Source organism: Bos grunniens, chromosome 21, assembly GCF_055505025.1.
Source record: "Bos grunniens cultivar Pamir isolate PY7600 chromosome 21, Bosgru_T2T1.0, whole genome shotgun sequence".
Classification (NCBI taxonomy): Eukaryota; Metazoa; Chordata; class Mammalia; order Artiodactyla; family Bovidae; genus Bos; species Bos grunniens.
In genome coordinates, this window is record NC_141185.1 from 11695660 (window position 1) to 11716969 (window position 21310).

A 21310-nucleotide genomic window follows, 5' to 3' on the forward strand; every position below is an offset into this window, starting at 1 on the left:
AAACTTACTTGTTTTTAAAACATAAGCTAAGCAACATAAGTTGTGCAAGTAACTTGAAACATAGCTATAACAGATGTCATTAAATATGGTGTCACCTCAGAAAGAAATTCCACCTATCCTTAACTGATACTAATTTGAATGTTAATTACTGATGCCATAATATTTAAGTAAAAATGATTTTAGTTAACTCTCCAAATGGGATTATTTGTTAGTACACGTATATAAGGCCTTAACAAGGGGACTTCCCTAGTGGTCCAAAGGTTAAGACTCCGTGCTTCAACCGCAGAGGTCATGAGCTCAGCCTCTGGTTGGGGAACTAAGATCTCATATACCAAGTGGCACAGCTGAAAAAAAGACCTTAATATGGCTTTTTTAAAGAGTGTTTTCAAGTATTATTTTATTTGCTTCAGTGCTTTGTAAATCCTGCTAATAAGCAGCATATTCTGACTAAATGAAGCTGCCCTGCTGTGAAAAAAAAGTCTTTTCCCTGCTGCAGTATCTCTGTTTAGTCTCTCAGTCATGTCTGACTCTTTGCGACCCCAGAGACTGTAGCCTGCCAGGCTCCTCTGTCCATAGGATTTTTCAGGCAAGAATACTGGAGTGGGTTGCCATTTCCTCCTCCAGGAGATCTTCCCAATCTAGGGATCAAACACGCATCTCCAGCGTCTCAAGCGTTGCGGGCAGATGCTTTTCCACTGAGCCACTGTTACAGTAATGGTAGCCTGCAAAATATAGGTCAGTACAATCTTTCCACTATTCTCATCACTCTCTAAGTGAATACTTTAAGAGACAAAATTCAAGAAGGAAAGAGAAGGGAAGGAAAACGGAGAGCCATGCCAAGGTGAGGAGAAGATCAAAAATGGGAAAATAAAATTGCATATAAAAGTACTACTTGCAGCTGGTTGAATGGTACATATGTGTGTGTGCTCAGTCACTCAGTCGTGTCGGACTCTTTGCAACCCCATGAACCGCAACAGGCCAGGCCTCCCTGTCCATCACCAACTCCTGGAGTCCAATGAGTAAGCGTCTTTGATTTCATGGCTGCAATCACCATCTGCAGTGATTTTGGAGCCCCCAAAAGTAAAGCCTGACACTGTTTCCACTGTTTCCCCATCTATTTCCCATGAAGTGATGGGACCAGATGCCATGATCTTAGTTTTCTGAATGTTGAGCTTTAAGCCAACTTTTTCACTCTCTTCTTTCACTTTCATCAAGAGGCTCTTTAGTTCTTCTTCACTTTCTGCTATAAGGGTGGTGTCATCTGCATATCCGAGGTTATTGATATTTCTCCTGGCAATCTTGATTCCAACTTGTGCTTCTTCTAGCCCAGCTTTTCTCATGATGTATTCTGCATATAAGTTAAATAAGCAGGGTGACAATATACAGCCTTGAACTGGTAGGCGAATTGTTTACCACTGAGCCACCTGGGAAGCCCAGGTTGAAGAGTGCCCTCCCCCATAAAATATATCTACTCCATAATCCTGGAAACTGTGAATGTTATCTTAATTTGAAAAGGGATCTTGAGATAAAGAGCTGGTCATGGATTATCCAGTAGACTATAAACCAAATAACAAGTGTCCTTAAAAGAGACATTCAAAGAAGATAGAATAAGAGGCAATCTGGCCACAAAGCAGAGACTGGAGTGATACTGCCACAAGCCAGAGAGTGCTGACAACCACCAGAAGCTGGAATAGACAAGCAACAGATTCTTCCCCAGAGCCCCTCTGACACCTTGATTTTGACTCTGTGGCTACTGATTTCAGATTCAGTTGCTATTTTTAGCAACTACTAGTTGCTAATGAAGAGACTTAGCAGTAGCAGCAGCAGCAGTTGCTAAAAAAGTACTTGCTACCTTTAGCATCCAGAACTGTGAGAGAGTACATTTCTGTTGTTTTAAGCCATCCAGTTTGTGATGATTTACTACAACACCATGAGAAACAAACAGACCACTAAAGAACTAAGAGAGGAGAGAAATACCTGAAAAAGGAATGTTTCATCTGACAATGCCTGGGCCAAAGTAGAAGTTTAGCAAAAATCTCTTAAAAGGATGGATGAATGGATAACTCATGGCATGAACTGATGTCACGAATATTTAATATGAACATTCAGTAAATTTTATTTACTTACTTTGCAGTTAGGAAAATATATGATCACTAATACCTCATAGATAGGAAGGCAAAATATTTCATGGAAATTAAAGCAGGAAAAAAATTAAATGGTAGATTTAAGACCCTAAATAAATAGTTACATTAAAGGTAAATGATCTAACTATACCAATTAAAAGACAGGGATTGGCAGAGTGGATTAAAGGACCCGACTCAACTAAACGCAGCCATAAGAAACTAATTTCAAATATAACAATATCAGCAAGTTGAAAGTAAAGGACAGAAAATGATGTAACACAGAAATATAAACCAAAGTAAAGCAGTGGTGGCCAAATTAAGATCAGATAAAGTCAACACCCTTGTAAAGAAAATCACCAGAGGTAGACAGGGACATTGATGATAAAATGATAAAAGAGGAAATCTACCAAGAAGACATAGCAGTTCTAAATGTGTATACATCAAATATAATTGCAAAATAATTTGAAACAAAAACTACAGTACTGAAAAGAGAAGTTGTCTAGACAAATACACAGCTAGATGGAGACTTTCATACTCCTCTCCCAACAACTGATAGAACTAAACAGAAAGTCATCAAGGACATAGAACTCAACAACAACCAACAAGATCTAATTAACTTTTATAGAACACTCTCCATCCAACAACAGTAGAATACACATTCTTTTCAAGTGCTCAAAGAACATACACCATGAAAAACCACATCCTGGGCCATAAAACAGTCCTTTTAAAAACTGAACTCATACAAGGAGTTCTCTCTGACCACAATGGAATCAAACTAGAAATCAATAATAAAAAGATAACAGAAAGCTCTCTGAATTCTTGAAAATGAAACAACACACTTCTACATAACTGTGTCAAAGAGGACAATTTTTCAAAATACACTGAATTGAGTGAAAATGAAATACAAAATATAAAATTATTATATTTATAATAATAAACTTATACATTTATGAAAGGAAAGAGGAAAAGAGGCAAAAATCTCAAATTAGTACTCTAATTTTTCATCTTGAGAACAAAACAGTCACAATGCAAGCAAAGGAATAAAAACAGAAAACAACAGAAAAAATAAATGAAACAAAGACTTGGTTCTTTTAAAGGATCAATAACACTGATTAACTTTTAGCAAGACTGACAAAGTAAAAATGAGAGAAGACACAAATTACCAATGTCACAATTAAAACAGAAGATATTGCCATAGTCCCCGTACATATCAAAAAGGATAATATGAGAATGCTATAAGTGATTCTACACACATAAAACTGAAAACTTAGACAAAATAGACCAATTCCTCAAAAAACTCAAACTGCCACAACTTATCCAATACAAAAAAACATTATTTGAATAGTTCTACAACTATTAAGGAAATTTAATTCATATTTTAAAACTCCTGGAAAAAATCTCAAGGTTCAGATTGTTTCACTAGAGAATTCTACCAAACATTTAACAAAGAGTTAATACCATTCTACACATTCTCTTCCAGAAAACAGAAGGGGAAAGAACACTTTCTGAAAGCACTTTAAGAAGCTCTTACTATACTGATAACAAAACCTAGAAAGATTAAAATACCCGCACAGAGAGAACAATATCCCTCATGAATATAGATGCAAAAATCCTTAACAGAATATTAAAAAATAAAACATAGTAATACATTAAAAGAAGAATTATACACCATGATCAAATGGGATTTACTGCAAGAATGCAAGGCTAGTTCAACATTCAAAATCAGTGTAATCCATCATATTAACATCATATTAACATATTAAAGGAGAAAAATATCAAAAGTATCAATGCAGAGGGAATATTTGACAAAATTCAACACATGAACACTGAAATTACAAACAAAATACCATTTACAATCCCTCAAAAATGAAACACTAACAAAATTACAGGACTCATACGCTGAAAACACAATGTTAAAAAAATCAAAGCAGACCTCAGTAATTAGAAAAACAATCTATGTTCATAGATTGAGAAATTCAGCATAATAAAGATGTCAATTCTCCCAAATTGGTGTATAGGGTTAATGCAGTTACCATCAAAATCTCAACAAGATTTTTGGGCTGTAAACAATATTCTTCTAAAATGTATATGGAAAGGCAACAAAACTAGAATAGCTAAAACAATTTTGAAAAAGAATAATGTGGGAAGAGTCTGTCTATTCAATTTTAAGACTTGTTATATTGCTACGGTAACCAAGACGGCATGGTATTGGCAGGGGAATAGATACATAAATCAATGAAACAGAAGAGAAAACCCAGAAACAACCTCCACATATATACACACTCCACAAACATGCACAGCTGATTTTTGACAGAGGTACAAAGGCAATTCAGTGAGGGAAAGAAAGACAGCCTTTTCAACTAATCATGCTAGAGCAGCAAGAGGACACTCATAAGGCAGAAAACAAAACAAAAAACCCCAAACCTCCAATAAAAATAAAACCAAATGCCTTGACCTAAGTCTCACAGTAAAATGAATCTATAAAATGTAAAACTATAAGAACTTTTTAAAAACACAGGAGAAAATCCTCTAAATCTAGGATTAGGCAAAGAGCTCTTAAATTTGACATCGAAAGCAAGATCTATAAAAGGAAAAATTGACAAATTGGACTTTATTGCAACTAAAAACTTCTGCACTGTGAAAGACTTTGTTAAGAGTTAAAAGACACGCCATAGAGGAGGAGAAATATTTGTAAACTACATGCCTGACAAAAGAATAATATCTACAATATAAAAAGAACTCTCAAACTCAACAGTTAAAAAAAAAAAAAAAGCACACAATCCAGTTAGACAATGGGCAAAAAGAATGAAGAAACTTTTTAATGAAGATGATATACAGACTGTAAATAAGCACATGAAAAACTTCAATACTGTTAACTATAAGGTAAAGTAAACCCACAATGAAGTATCACTACACTAAATCACTCATTCATTGATGGTGGAAACACAAACTGGTACAGCCACTCTAGAAAAAAATTGGCAGGTTCTTAGAAAATGAAACATGCAACCAGCAACTGTACTCTTCAGCATTTATCCCAAAGAAACAAAAACTTAGGCTCACACAAAAACCTGTGGATGAATGTTTTGAGTGGCTCCATTTGAACCAAAAAAAAATGTCAACAACTTATATATCCTTAAATGAGTGAGTGGTTAAACACACTGTAGTCCATCCATACCTATACAATGCTACCCAGAAATAAAAAGGAACAAAAGATACTGACAGATGCAACAACCTGATGAATCTCCGGAGAATTATGCAAATGAAACACTAGTCAACCCCAGAAGGTTACATACTGTATAATTCCATTTATATAACATTCTTGAAACAGCAAAATTATACAAATGGAGAAAAGATTAGGTGATTCCCAGAGTTTGGGGCGCGGGCAGGAGGAAAAAGATGTGACTACTACAGTGTAACATGCAGGATTCTGGGTGGTGGAAAGCCTACCTGTCTTGATTGTATTGATGTCAATATCCTGGTTGTGTACCACACTACAGTTTTTCAAATATTAACACAGAAGTGTTGGGCAGCACCCCATAGGCCAACAAACCTTGAGGTTGCCCAGCACAGACAGAATAAACAGCACAGAGCCACGGACAGAGACATCAGCAATTTACTGGATAGGGGATCTTTCACGGCTGAAACAAAGGGTCCTGGAGCAATACTCCACCATTTATAGCAGATGGCAGGCAGGGCATGGTAGCAATCTTTGCTTTTTCCCCAGAAAGGCTACCACTAAGAGGGGGAACTGACATCAGGCTGGCTCCTCAGTTACCAGGGAAAACAGCATCTGGGGCACTTCCCTCACAGCCCCTCAGTTAACCACCACCACAAGGGCAGATGTCTCCCTTGAATAAAACTAGGGTGTGGAGCCATTCTGGCTTAAGGATTAGCACAGTCACTGGCTGCAGCAGGCGGAAGCACAGTCGCGAGGCAGGGTGCAGGTGAAGCAGGGACTGGTCGGGCAAGGCATGCACAAAGAACAAGGGAACAGCCATGTGGGTGAAGCAGACCTGGCTGATTCTATTATTTCTTACAACAGTCTCTGAATCTATAATTATCTCAAAATAAAAAGCAAATTTTTTAAAGATCAATGTGACAATGTTTTTTTAAAAACACATATGAATACCTCAACAGATGTAGAAATCTGACAAATCCAACATTGATTCGTGATTTAAAACTATCATGGGTGGGATGAATTGGGAGATTGGGATTGCCATATATACACTACCATGTATAAAACAGATATCTAACTAGAACCTACTGTATAACACAGGGAACTCAATGATCTGTGGTGACCCAAACAGGAAATCTAAAAAAGAGTGGATATATATGAATGTATAAGTGATTCACTTTGTTTACAGCAGAAATTAACACAACACTGTAAAGCAACTATACTACAATTAAGAAAAAAAACGACCAATAAATTAGAAATAGAAGGGAACTTCTTTAACCGGATAAAGGGCATCAGTGAAAAACTTACGGCTAACATCATACTTAATAACCATGTAAGAATGAACGTTTTCTCACTAATCATGAACAAGGTAAGAACGTTCAAATTTACTGCTTCTAAAATTCAACATTGGGTTAAAGGTTTGAGTCAGTGCAATAGGCAATAAAAAGAAACAAAAATTTTTGGTAGAATTCAGCTGTGAAGCCGTCTGGATCTGGGCTTTTGTTTGCTGGAAGATTTCTGACTACAGTTTCAATTTCCATGCTTGTGATGGGTCTGTAAGATATTCTATTTCTTCCTGGTTCAGTTTTGGAAAGTTGTACTTTTCTAAGAATTTGTCCATTTCTTCCACGTTGTCCATTTTATTGGCATATAATTGCTGATAGTAGTGTCTTATGACCCTTTGTATTTCTGTGTTGTCTGTTGTGATCTCTCCATTTTCATTTCTAATTTTATTGATTTGATTTTTCTCCCTTTGTTTCTTGATGAGTCTGGCTAATGGTTTGTCAATTTTATTTATCCTTTCAAAGAACTAGCCTTTGGCTTTGTTGATTTTTGCTATGGTCTCTTTTCTTTTCTTTTGCATTTATTTCTGCCCTAATTTTTAAGATTTCTTTCCTTCTACTAACCCTGGGGTTCTTCATTTCTTCCTTTTCTAGTTGCTTTATGAAGACACAGATGTGTAGAACAGTTTTTTGGACTCTGTGGGAGAGGGAGAGGGTGGGATGATTTGGGAGAATGGCATTGCAACATGTATATTATATAAGAAACGAATCACCAGTCCAGGTCCGATGCAGGATACAGGATGCTTGGGGCTGGTGCACTGGGATGACCCAGAGGGATGGTATGGGGAGGGAGGTGGGAGGAGGGTTCAGGATCGGGAACACGTGTACACCCATGGCAGATTCATGTTGATGTATGGCAAAACCAATACAATAATGTAATTAGCCTCCAATTAAAATAAATTAATTTAAATTTAAAAAAAAGAAACAAAAAGCTTACAGATTGGAAAGGAAGAGGTGAAACTATAATGTACAAAATAGCTGCTGCTGCTGCTAAGTCGCGTCAGTCGTGTCCGACTCTGTGCGACCCCATACACGGCAGCCCACCAGGCTCTCCCATCCCTGGGATTCTCCAGGCAAGAACACTGGAGTGGGTTGCCAATGAGTCTAGCGGTGTGGCAGGATACAAGGTCAATATACAAGTCAACTATATTTCCATATACTAGAAAAGAAAAATCATAAACAGTAGGAGGAATTGGGGGATTGGGATGACACACATACACTATTGATCAGTTCAGTTCAGAGGCTCAGTCCAACTCTTTAAACCCCATGGACTACAGCACGTCAGGCTTCCCTGTGCATCATCAACCCCAGGAGCTTACCACGTCCATCAAGTCGGTGATACCATCCAACCATCTCATCCTCTGTCATCCCCTTCTCCTCTTGCCTTCAGTCTTTCCCAGCACCCGGGTCTTTTCCAGTGAGTCAGTTCTTAGCATCAGGTGGCCAAAGTACTGGAGTTTCAGTGTCAGCATCAGTCCTTCCAATGAATATTCAGGATTGATTTCCTTTAGGATTGACTGGTTGGATCTCCTTGCTGTCCAAGGGACTCTCAAGAGTATTCTCCAACACCCAGTTCAAAAGCATCAATTCTTTGGCACTCAGCTTTCTTTATAGTCTGCTCTCACACCCATACGTGACTACAGGAAAAACCATAGCTTTGACTAGGCGGACATTTGTTGGCAAAGTAACGTCTCTGCTTTTTAATGTGCTGTCTAGGTGGGTCATAACTTTCCTTCCAAGGAGCAAGCATCTTTTAATTTCATGGCTGCAGTCACCATCTGCAAAGATTGGGAGCCCAAGAAAATAAAGTCTCTCACTGTTTCCATTGCTTCCTCATCTATTTGCCATGAAGTGATGGGATCGGATGCCATGATCTTCATTTTTTGAATGCTGAGTTTTAAGCCAGCTTTTTCACTCTCCTCTTTCACTTTCTTCAAAAGGCTCTTCAGTTCTTCTTCGTTTTCTGCCATAAGGGTGGTGTCATCTGCATATCTGAGGTTACTGATATTTCTAATCCATGCAATCTTGATTCCAGCCCATGATATACTCTACATATAAGTTAAATGATATACTCTACATATAAGTTAAATAAGCAGGGTGACAATATACAGCCTTGACGTACTCCTATGCCAATTTGGAACCAGTCTGTAGTTCCATGTCCAGTTCTAACTGTTGCTTCTTGACCTGCATACAGATTTCTCAGCAGGCAGGAAAGATGGTCTGGTATTCCCATCTCTTGAAGAATTTTCCACAGTTCATTGTGATTCACACAGTCAAAGGCTTTAGCATAGTCAATACAGCAGAAGTAGATGTTTTTCTGGAACTCTCTTGCTTTTTGTATGATCCAATAGATGCTGGCAATTTGATCTCTGGTTCCTCTGCCTTTTCTAAATCCAGCTCAAACATCTGAAAGTTCATGGTTCACATACTGTTGAATCCTGGCGTGGAGAACTTTGAGCATTACTTTACTAGCATGTGAGCTGGGTACAATCGTGTGGTAGTTTGAACATTCTTTGGCATTGCCTTTCTTTGGGACTGGAATGAAAACTGACCTTTTCCAGTCCTGTGGCCATTGCTGAGTTTTCCAAATTTGCTGGAAATACATAAATTACTTTTTTTAAAAAAAATAAAATTTTTTAATTAAAAAATTTTTTAAAGACTTGAGAGAAAGTCATATATTGGGTTCAGTCTGGTTTTTCCATAATAGCATATGGAATACCCAAACGAACTTTTTGGCCAACTCAACATATAAATTAAAAAAAAGAGAGAGAGATCCAACATACTTTTAATAGGAGTCCCTAAAGAAGCAAAGCAAGGAAACGATCAAAAAAAAAAAACAAAATTACTTGAAAAGAAGATTCAAAAGAGCACACCGTATACCTGAGAAAATCAAACCAGCATAACCAACATTGAAAGGTGTTACAGAACTTAAAAAAAATCCTTTGGGCTTCCAAGAAAATGAGCATGGTACTTAGTAATAGAAAGAACATACAGATTGTCATTCAACCTTGACAGCTATAAGATATTAGAAAAGCACATAATAACCTATAGGTGACACTGCTTACTATAAACAGAACATGAAAAAATATAAAAAGTACACTTAAATTATAATTATCATAATCTCTATCAAACATGTATGGATCTATGCTACGATCAGGATTTCCAGACAGATCGGTGGTAAAGTATCTGTCTGCCAATGCAGGAGATACCCGTTTGACTCCTGGGTGGGGAAGATCCCCTGGAGGAGGAAATGGCAACGCACTCCAGTATTCTTGCTGGGAAATCCCATGGACAGAGGGGCCGGGCAAGCTACAGTCCATGGGGTGGCAAGGAGGCGGACATGACTAAGCATGCACGCATGCTACCATCACCGAATGGAAGGAACCCAGAAATAATCAGCATAAGTTTGTCAACAATATAATATTCAGTTTATTGCTATGTGGTATGGGATATGTAATTTTAAAATAAATGCTGATCAATGCTAGACTTTTGCTTGTTTTTTACAAAATAAGCTTCCTACACTTCAAAGCCTACAACTTCCAACTGAAAGGCACAGGGAACAATCCTCCTGGCTACAACATGAGCTCCTCTTTTCTGTCCTAACCATGTTATTCTTTGGGGCATGTTCCTTTTCTAGGATACCTACTCAGAAACAAGAGGACACAATCCCACTCACTCTGAAAACCACTCCTCTAAAACTGAAAAGAACTGGGTCAATCATCTAAGCTGTACACTAGTGGCTAAAAAGGTAAGATAGGGAGAGGAAAAAAAGACCTAGTGAAATAAATAAATTTAGGACAGCTGTCTTTTAAATTAATGCTACTAATTATTTTATTCCCATTGAGGGAATGCACCTATTTCAGAGAGCCTTTTATAGTAATATGTTAAACCAATGAAAAATAAGTCAATCCACTCAAGCATTTTTTGGTAAAATAGAAGGCTTCTCAGTCTCCACTGTCATCCCAGTCCTGCCACCGTCATGGGCAGCTTCATTCAGCTGAATGCGGAACAGCTAGTTTTGACCCCCCTAACACAATGAGATCTGGCTCAAATTTTACATTCCCCGATGCTTAGCACAGTATGTAGCACACAGTAAGGGCTCCAAAAATACCCGTTGATTTAAAGTGAATTTGTCTCCACATCAGCAACCATTGTCAAAGGCTGGATCACATTACCCAGAAATGCTCCATCTCTAGAATCTCAAATTCCATGATCTCCTTTGCTGCCCATAACCTCTTATCTGTTTTTCTATTACTAAATCCATCTTTTACCCTCATCACATTTCTAATCCCTTCACTTCCTACTTATTCTCCAGTTTCTAATATTCCTCCTAGTGTCACTTTCTTCCTTGGCAGCCTGATGCTCCCTTTTACTTCAATTACACTCTCACCAGTAAACTTACTTCTTCAATTCTTCTCCTAATTACAACAATAAAAATAGTATCTATGCTAGGCATTATGCTAATAAACACCTTACTTGAGATGTATTATTAGAAGTATGAGGGCTTCCCTCATAGCTCAGCTGGTAAAGAATCCGCCTGCAATGCAGGAAACTCCAGTTCAATTCCTGGGTTGGGAAGATCCACTGGTGAAGGGATAGGCTACCCACTCCAGTATTCTTGGGCTTCCCTGGTGGTTCAGCTGGTAAAGAATCCACCTGCAATGCGGGAGACCTGGGTTTGATCCCTGGGTTGGGACGATGCCCTGGAGAAAGGAACGGCTACCCACTCTAACTCTAGTATTCTGGCCTGGAGAATTCCATGGACTGTATAGTCCATGGGGTCACAAAGAGTTGGACGTGACTGAGCAACTTTCACTTTCCCTTTCACTAGCTCCATTCCAGAGATGAGGAAATCAGGGCTTAGAATGATGAAAGTACTTGCCCAACATTACCCAGACTGTACAACTCCAAAAGCAATGCACTGATCATCACACACACTGCCTCTCTTCCAATCTGTGCACTCAGTTAATACCAAACTCATCCATCTGTTTTTTTCTATCCCACTCCTGTTCACAAGCTATGTAGCACTAAAAGATAAAACTGCATAATAATGGTATTTTTTATTAAAAAAAAAAAAGCCAGTCCTCAATGATGTGAGAGGCGAACAAAATGATAACCAATTTGTGGGAGATCAAGAAAAGGACCAGAAATTCTTAGTATATCATATTTGCCTAAAGCACTTTCAGAAACATTATCTTGGGTCTCCAAAAATGAGGCTTGTCTGTGCTAGTTCATGAAACCCATGTCCTTGCCCACAAAGAATAATCTGCGTGTTACAACAGATCTAGATACTGACAATGTTGTCTTTTTCTCTTCTTATTCCTTGTTTCAACCTTGTGACAGGTCAAAATCTAAAGAAGAAGACAGACTCACATGCTAAAAATTCTAATCGTACAGCAAGAATGAGCTAGACAACCTGCACTGTTTACCGAATCCTAAACCAATGGGAAAACGAAGAGAGGGAGCGAGCAGATGCTATCCAAAGGTGACCACATAACACAGTCTCTACTGGAGAAATTAACCTAAGAACTGTAACTCTGCTAACTGTTTGACTATGTGTAGGATCCTAAATGATTTGTAGGTACAGAGCCTGCTATCTAGACTAGGATCACTGCAGTTCTCATTTCAAAACCCCAAATACAACATATAAGCAGCTACTACTGTGTTTGGATTTGTAACAGTGAAACAGATGTCACCCAGGCCATGCTTTGAGTTCTCAAAGTAAACTAAACTGGACATAGTTGATATTCATTTCTTTACCCAAAATAATTAAAGCTTGTTTCAATGAAAAGAACAAAATTTTAAACATGATTAGCTTAGAGAATTAAACTTCCAAGAAAGACAAAACTTCTTTTGAAGACAAAGATGACTCAAGAATCTAAAGCAGAAGATACCAAGTATCAATCCACAACATCAAGAATTTTTCAAATGTGGTGTATTTTCGTGTTGTACTATAAAACTGAATCCTTAATAATGTCACATCTTCAAAACATCAGGTTAAAAAGCTTGCAAAGTTAGAGAACCATTCAACTCTGTTTACAGTCATCATGTTTAGAATCACCGAGAAACGAATTATATTTTTAATAGCACCAGAGGAAGGCAAAAGAAAACTAACATTTGAAGGCCTATGTGTCAGGCAAGATGCTTTATATATACTATCATGCTATTCTTGATAATATTTATGCAATGTATTTATTTATTACTTTTTTATTGGAGTAAAACTGCTTTACAATGTTGTAGTAGTCTGCTGTATAACATGTGAATCAGCTTCAGTTCAGTTCAGTCGCTCAGTCGTGTCCGACTCTTTGTGACCCCATGAATCGCAGCACGCCAGGCCTCCTTGTCCATCACCAACTCCCGGAGTTCACCCAGACTCACGTCCATCGAGTCAGTGATGCCATCCAGCCATCTCGTCCTCTGTCATCCCCTTCTCCTCCTGCCCCCAATCCCTCCCAGCATCAGAGTCTTTTCCAATGAGTCAACTCTTCGCATAAGGTGGCCAAAGTACTGGAATTTCAGCTTTAGCATTATTCCTTCCAAAGAAATCCCAGGGCTGATGTCCTTCAGAATGGACTGGTTGGATCTCCTTGCAGTCCAAGGGACTCTCAAGAGTCTTCTCCAACACCACAGTTCAAAAGCATCAATTCTTCAGCGCTCAGCTTTCCTCACAGTTCAACTCTCACATCCATACATGACCACTAGAAAAACCATAGCCTTGACTAGACGGACCTTTGTTGGAAAGTAATGTCTCTGCTTTTGAATATGCTATCTAGGTTGGTCATAACTTTCCTTCCAAGGAGGAAGTGTCTTTTAATTTCATGGCTGCAGTCACCATCTGCAGTGATTTTGGAGCACAGAAAAATAAAGCCTGACACTGTTTCCACTGTTTCCCCATCTATTTGCCATGAAGTGATGGGACCGGATGCCATGATCTCCGTTTTCTGAATGTTGAGCTTTAAGCCCACTTTTTCACTCTCCACTTTCACTTTCATCAAGAGGCTTTTTAGTTCCTCTTCACTTTCTGCCATAAGGGTGGTGTCATCTGCGTATCTGAGGTTATTGATATTTCTCCCGGCAATCTTGATTTCAGCTTGTGTTTCTTCCAGTCCAGCATTTCTCATGATGTACTCTGCATATAAGACCATTCAGGTATGACCTAAATCAAATCCCTTATGATTATACACTGGAAGTGAGAAATAGATTTAAGGGACTAGATCTGATAGATAGAGTGCCTGATGAACTATGGACAGAGGTTCGTGACATTGTACAGGAGACAGGGATCAAGACTATCCCCATGGAAAAGAAATGTAAAAAAGCAAAATGGCGGTCTGGGGAGGCCTTACAAATAGCTGAATCAGCTACACGTATACATATATTCCCTCCCTCTCAAGCCTCCCTCCCGCCCTCCATCCCACCCTTAGAGGTCATCACAGAGCACTGAGTTGAGCTCCCAGTGCTATACAGCAGCTTCCCACTCACTATTTTACACATGGTACTGTACATACGTCAAGGCCACTCTCAACCTGTCCTACCCTCTCCTTTCCCCACTATGTCCACAAGTCCATTCTCTCCGTCAGCATCTCTGTTCTTGCCCTGCAAACAGGTTCATCCATACCATTTTTTCTAGCTTCCATATATATGCCTTAATATACAATATTTGTTTTCCTCTTTCTGACTGACTTAACTCTGTATGTCAGATTCTAGGTTAATAAACTTCACTACGAATCACCCAATGTCATTCTTTTTCATGACTGAGTAACATTCCTTTGTATATTAAATATATGTACCACATCTTCTATACTCCTTCACCTGTCAGTGGACATCCAGGTTGCTTTCATCTCCTGGCTATTGTAAATAATACTGCAATGACTATTGGGGTGCATGTGTCTTTTTGAATTATGATTTTCTCGGGGGTATATGCCCAGCAGTGGATTTCTGGGTCATATAGTAGATTTTTAGTTTTTTAAGGAACCTGCATACTGTTTTCTATAGTATTTATAACAATTTACATTCCCACCAACAGTGCAAGAAGGTTTCCTTTTTATTGAAAGTTGAGGAAACCAAGTCCCAAGGGAAAAAAATAATGTGACTTCCCCAAAGTCATCCTACTAAAGATTAGAGAAAGACTTCCACCATACTCTCGAGCTATTACACCACTTATAATCATCGTTGCATCCAGTATAAGTGGTTGGACTGGCAGCCTAAAAATGTCTTCAAGTTGGTAATTTTGCAAGAGAAAAATATGCACACAAACTATTTAGTGATATTAATCACTAAAAAATCACTAAAGAGCCTCTTGATGAAGGTGAAGGAGGAGAGTAAAAGAGCCGGCTTAAGACTAGATATTAAAAAAAACTAAGATCATAATCCGGCCCTGTTACTGCATAGCAAACAGAAGGGGGAAAGGTGGAGGTAGTGACAGATTTCCTCTTCTTGGGCTCCAAATCACTGAGGATGGTGACTGCAGCCATGAAATCAAAAGACAATTGCTTCTTGGCAGGAAAGTGATGACAAACCTAGACAGTGTGTTGAAAAGCAGAGACATTACTCTGCCGACAAACGCTGGTATAGTCAAGGCTAAGGTCTTCCCACTGGTCACATATGGTTGTAAGAGTTGGACCATAAAGAAGGCAGAATGCCAGAGAATTGATGCCTTAGAACTGTGGTGCTAGAGAAGCCTCCTGAAAGTTCCTTGGACAGCAAGGAAATCAAACCAGTCAATCTTACGGAAGATAAGCCCCAAATATTCACTGGAAGGACTGACGCTGAAGCTCCAGTATTCTGGTCATCTGATGCAAACAGACAACTCAGTGGAAAAGTCCCAGATGCTGGGAAAGATTGAGGGCAGAAGGAGAAGACAGCATCAGAGGATGAGGTGGCTGGATGGCATCACTGATGCTATGAACATTTGTTGTTCAGTCTCTCAGTTATGTCCAACTCTTTGTGACTCCGTGGACTGCAGCACACCAGGCTTCCCTGTCCTTCACCATCTCCCAGAGCTTGCTCAAACTCATGCCCACTGAGTCAGTGATGCCATCCAACCGTCTCGTCCTCTATAGACCCCTTCTCTTCCTGCCTTCAATCTTTCCCAGCATCTGGGTCTTTTCTAATGAGTTAGCTTTTCTCATCAGGTGGCCATAATATTGGAGCTTCAGTATCAGTCCTTCTAATGAATATTCAGGATTGATTTCCTTTAGGATGGACTGGTTTGATCTCCTTGCAGTCCAATGAACATGAACTTGGGCAAACTCATGGTTTTTTGTTTTTTGTTTTTGTTTTTTTGGCAAGAGAAAAATGTGCACACAAATTATTTAGCAATATTCACATTATAATAAATTCTTTTACTGATAATTTCCACTATCCATCTTTTACTATCCCAAAGCCATGTCAAAATAGTAAGCAGAAAGTATCACACATTGTGAAAAGGAGACAATCTTCTGACTACAGCAGTACCACAACTTATAAGGAGAACATTTCATTTTAAATGGCTCTTCAATTTCACATATGAAAACCTGAGCTCATGACTCCCCTCCCTCTTTTTAACCACAGAGGTATAAACTGCCCTCTGCTTCTCCGTGGATATGTCTTAGAATTACTCTAACCTTTCCTCTCTCCCTCACAGCCCACATCAAGTCTCACAACAGTATACAAGATGAGCATTTTCCTCACTTGTTCTAGGGTAGAATGAACTTATCAAGGAGCAAACATATCTGCTGCATTAATAAATTTTTTCTTATTTTGTTTATGTATTCTTTATTCAGGGTTTTTTTCCATATTATATTTCAGTATTAACAGGATAATACTGCATGTTAACTTTGATATGTTTTTAATTTGATATACATAGAAGGACAATGATTGTTAAAATTTAGTTGCAATTATATATATATACTAATTCCCACACACAAACACATATATGTATATACTAGGTCACAATTTTTAAATGTATTCCTTACTTGTGAATCATGGTAAAAAAGATTTTTTTGAAAATCACTGTTCTACAGTGTTCTGCAAAGAGTAAAAGGGAAGATTACCAACATCTGCCCTAAATATTGAGCTATAACAGGAATATTGAAAGGTATGTAAAACATGAGTTCAAGAATAACTTTACAAACTTGGAAGATTCCTGGAAACATTGTAATATCTCCCTTTATTCTTCTTAATGTCCCCATTAACAGATGGTAGTAAAAAATCCATTTTAAAATACTTTTAAAAAATATAGAGATATATGACAGAGCAATGGAAAGGGACTAGCTAAGAGAACTGGGTTTATGTATCAGCCAATCCAAGAAGCTAAGAACCCAGGAGAAAAACAGAATAGTAACTGACGGCTATTTTTAAAGACAGAGAAACAGAGAAAATAAGGCCAAATCTCTGGCACCTGCAGAAAGAAAGGATGATAAATAGCTATCCTAGGGAGGGGAGGAGACCTGATTACTTAACCTACAGAAGATGGGTGGGCTGATATGTTCAATAATTCAGTGTTTATTCAAGAGCTGCTGGGGACCAGGCACTCGTTCTGGAGTCTCCAGCACAATTTAATGATTCTTTACATCTAGCCAGAGAAAGTACCAGACAACAAATACGGAACTGCGTGCTTATCACATATTGGACTCCGAGGTGAGCCCTGGCAGGAACATGGTGATAGACAGACAGACACAAACCCTGCCCTGTTAGAGCTTCATAGTCAAAGAACAGGTTAAAAAAAAAAAATCAATGAAGTCATGCTAAGTATGCAAAGACCCATTAAGGAACAGTCCACAGTACTATCAAGAACACTTTTGGTATGGAGGTCAAGGAGGCCTTCCCTGAAAAGTCAAGCCCTGAAAGATGAGCACGAATCAGCGACAAATGAGAGAGTGGAAGGAACAGTGTGTTCCAAGGTCCCAGGCTGATGGGATTTATTCAATGATTTCATAAAGGCTTACTGATCTCTCAGTATTTTACAGTCACTGTGCTCTGGAAATAGAAAACAATAAAAACAAAGCACTCTGATTCTGTGTATCTGAATTAGAGTGGCAAGGAAGGAACGCCTTCTTGCAGAAATAAAATCAATAGGACTTAATACAAAACTAATGACTGAGAGAAAAAGGAAGAGTATAAGATTATTCCCAGGTCTCCCTCCAGCACAATTTAAAAGGATGGTCAGGCTCCAGTGACAAGTACAGGCATATTTAGATAAAAAGTAAAGAATTCTGTTTTGGGCACATTGAGTCTGAAAAGCCAGCAAGGCATTCTGGTAGAGACGTGGTGGTGGTGGCAGCACCTGGCAGACATACTGGCCCAAAGGCAGGAAGAAAAGCCCAAGCTACAGCCACCGGTTTGGAAATTCTGTCAGAGAGATACTAAGTCTGGAAGAGGAGAATATGACACTTCTAGATTTAGTATATGGAGAAAGCAATGGCACCCCACTCCAGTACTCTTCCCTGGAAAATCCCATGGATGGAGGAGCCTGGTAGGCTGCAGTCCATGGGGTCGCTAAGAGTCAGACACGACTGAGCGACTTCACTTTCACTTTTCACTTTCATGCATTGGAGAAGGAAATGGCAACCCACTCCAGTGTTCTTGCCTGGAGAATCCCAGGGACGGCGGAGCCTGGTGGGCTGCCGTCTATGGAGTCGCACAGAGTCGGACACGACTGAAGCGACTCAGCAGCAGCAGATTTAGTATAAGGAGAGTCCCTAACATAATATACATAGACCCTGTCTGCTCCTCTGACTGATGCTACTGTAAATTGGGCACCACATCAGGAGAAATACAAACAAATCATTGTAAAATGTAAAAGCTCGTTGGTCAACCCAAAATCAATCTGTAAAAGTTGCGTGAAATAGTGAATCCTTTTCCATGACGTTAACAACAGGATATGATGGAATGGTGCTGAAGAGGGCCTATACATATTAATTCAATCCCTCACACTGCGACAATGAATAAACCAGCATCCACAGAGACTATGGAAGTAGTTCAAGGCTTGTTGTTGTTCAGTCACCAAGTCATGTCTGACTCGGTGACCCCACGGACTGCAGCATGCCAGGCTCCCCTGTCCACTGAGTCAGTGATGCTATCTATCCATCTCATCCTCTGCTGCCCGCTTTTCCTCTTGCCCTCAATCTTTCCCAGCATCAGGATCTTTTCCAATGAATAGTCTCTTTTCATCAGGTAGCCAATGTATTAGAGCTTCAGCTTCAGCATCAGTTCTTCCAATGAATATTCAGGGTTGATTTCCTTTAGGATTGACTGGTTTGATCTCCTTGCTGTCCAAGGGACTCTCAAGAGCCTTCGCCAGCACCACAGGGTTAGCCAGCTAGTTAGTGTTCAAGGTTAACGAGCTAGTCATTGCCACAGTCAGGATACTACCTCTACAAAGCAAGAATCTAATTTAAATAAAACAACGAAACTAAAGTCGCTCATGAGTTCCTTAATAACAACTTAATTTCACACATATATTTTCTTCTTTTGAAGGAGCAGAGAAATGTACTAACCACGTGCTGCTGCTGCCGCCACTTCAGTTGTGTCCAACTCTGTGCGACCCCAGAGATGGCAGCCCACCAGGCTTCCCCATCCCTGGGATTCTCCAGGCAAGAACACTGGAGTGGGTTGCCATTTCCTTCTCCAGTGCATGAAAGTGAAAAGTGAAAGTGAAGTTGCTCAGCTGTGTCCGACTCTTTACGACCCCATGGACTGCAGCCTTCCAGGCTCCTCCATCCATGGGATTCTCCAGGCAAGAGTACGAGAGTGGGTTGCCATTGCCTTCTCCGATTAACCACGTGAGGAAAGCTGATAACTAGGGTGAGCACGGAGTTAAGTTTACAGTCACGGAGCAAGAAAGAGTCTCAGCAGCATGACTAGTTCAGCTCCCTCACTTCACTGACAGAATTCAGAGGAGTTAAATGATGCTCCTAAGGTCACACAGCTGGTTAGTACTGTGCTCTGTTTCTTAGCAACAGGGATTAAAAGAAAAACTCAAGTTGCTGTACATAGCTTTCACTGCCAAATAAAAAGAAACATAAAATTAATTAGTCTAGAGACTAATAAACATTGCTGTTGAATCGCTAAGTCATGTCCAACTCTTTTGAGACCCCACAAACTACAGCCCGCCAGGCTCCTCTCTCTACAGGATATTTTCAGGCAAGAATACTGGAGTGGGTTGCCCTTTCCTTCTCCAGGGGATCTTCCCAACCCAGAGATGGAACCCATGTCTCTTACATTGGCAGGCAAGTTCTTTATCACAGTGCCACCTAGGAAGCCTGATTTTATATATATGTATGTGCTATGCTGAGTCATTTCAGTCGTGTCCAACTCTTTGTGATCCTATGGACTGTAGCCTCCCAGGCTCCTCCATCCATGGGGATTCTCCAGCCAAGAATAGTGGAGTGGGTTGCCAAGCCCTCCTCCAGGAGAATCTTCCCAACCCAGGGATCAAACCCAGGTCTCCCACACTGCAGGCAGAATCTCTACCATCTGAGCCACCAGGTAAGCCCATATTTACATATAGAGCTAACCAATAAAACATATGTCATTCTAGAACATGAAGAAATATTTTTCTTGAAGAGCAAAAAAAAAAAAAAAAAGGAAGCCACATCTACTTACCCACCTGTATACCAAAAGAAATGAGTAAAATGCTGGGATTTTTGACCCTCCAACAAGTTTCTGCTAATCCAATATTTGAAAATCATTTTGACTAAACAAATGTTTTCTCACTAATGTGTCTATCAGTAAACTACAATAAGCCGCGTGAATGTTCCTATTTAGTAAATGAAATATTTAATCAGCTTAAATAGCAGAGATGAGGAACAGGGATATTCCTACGTTTTTAAACCTGCGACAGTAAGTATTGATGCTGGTGCCACTTATCTTAGATAAGTAGGCAACCCAAATCAGGAAAGATCTGATGGAAATGATAGAGCTAGCGATGCAGATATTTGAGAAAACATTAAAGCAGAAGGAACAGCAAGTGCAAAAGCACTGAGGTAATGTGCACTTGGTATATTTAATGAACAGCAAGGATGGCTGGAGTACACAGCAAGTAAAGAAGAGAATAGTAGGAAGTGAAGTCAGAGCTGTAATGGGGAAAAAGCAGAGGTCAGAGAAGTCAGGCCAAGTACATGCTCAAACCATAATGGAACTAAATTAGAAATCACTAACAAAATAAGTATGCAGAAAATCTCCAAACATTTGGAAATGAAATAATGCACTTCTAAATGACTCATGAGTTTCATGAGTCAAAGAAGAAATCTTGAGATAAATTAAAATTTTTTTCAACTAAATGATAATGAAGATACAACATATCAAAATTTGTAGGATGCAGCTAAAGGGAAATTTACAGCATTAAAAATGTACACATTAGAGTAGAAGAACATTCTAAAAATCAATTACCTGAGTTTCCCCTTAAGAAACTAGAGAAAGAAGAGAAAATTAACTGCAAAACAAGGAGAATGAAGGAAATAATAAACATTAGAATAAAATCAAAGAAACTGAAAACAGGAAAATATTAATAATAATAATGATGAAACCAAAAGCTGGTTCTTTGAAAAGATCCACAAAAAAAAAAAAAAAACCTGGTAAACCCCTAGCCATGTTAAACAAGAAAAAAAGCAAGAAGACACAAATTAGCAAGATCAAGAATAAAAGATAGGTAGGACATCACTACTGGGCCCACAAACATTAAAAGGGAA

The 21310-nt window shown here is 39.1% G+C and overlaps 1 protein-coding gene across 3 annotated transcripts in view; it reads right to left on the bottom strand.

Moving 5' to 3' along the window:
* The window catches only part of PPP4R4 (protein phosphatase 4 regulatory subunit 4), a 103955-nt gene that overhangs the window by 64771 nt on the left and 17874 nt on the right, over positions 1-21310 (bottom strand). The gene's annotated exons all lie outside the window — the stretch shown is intronic.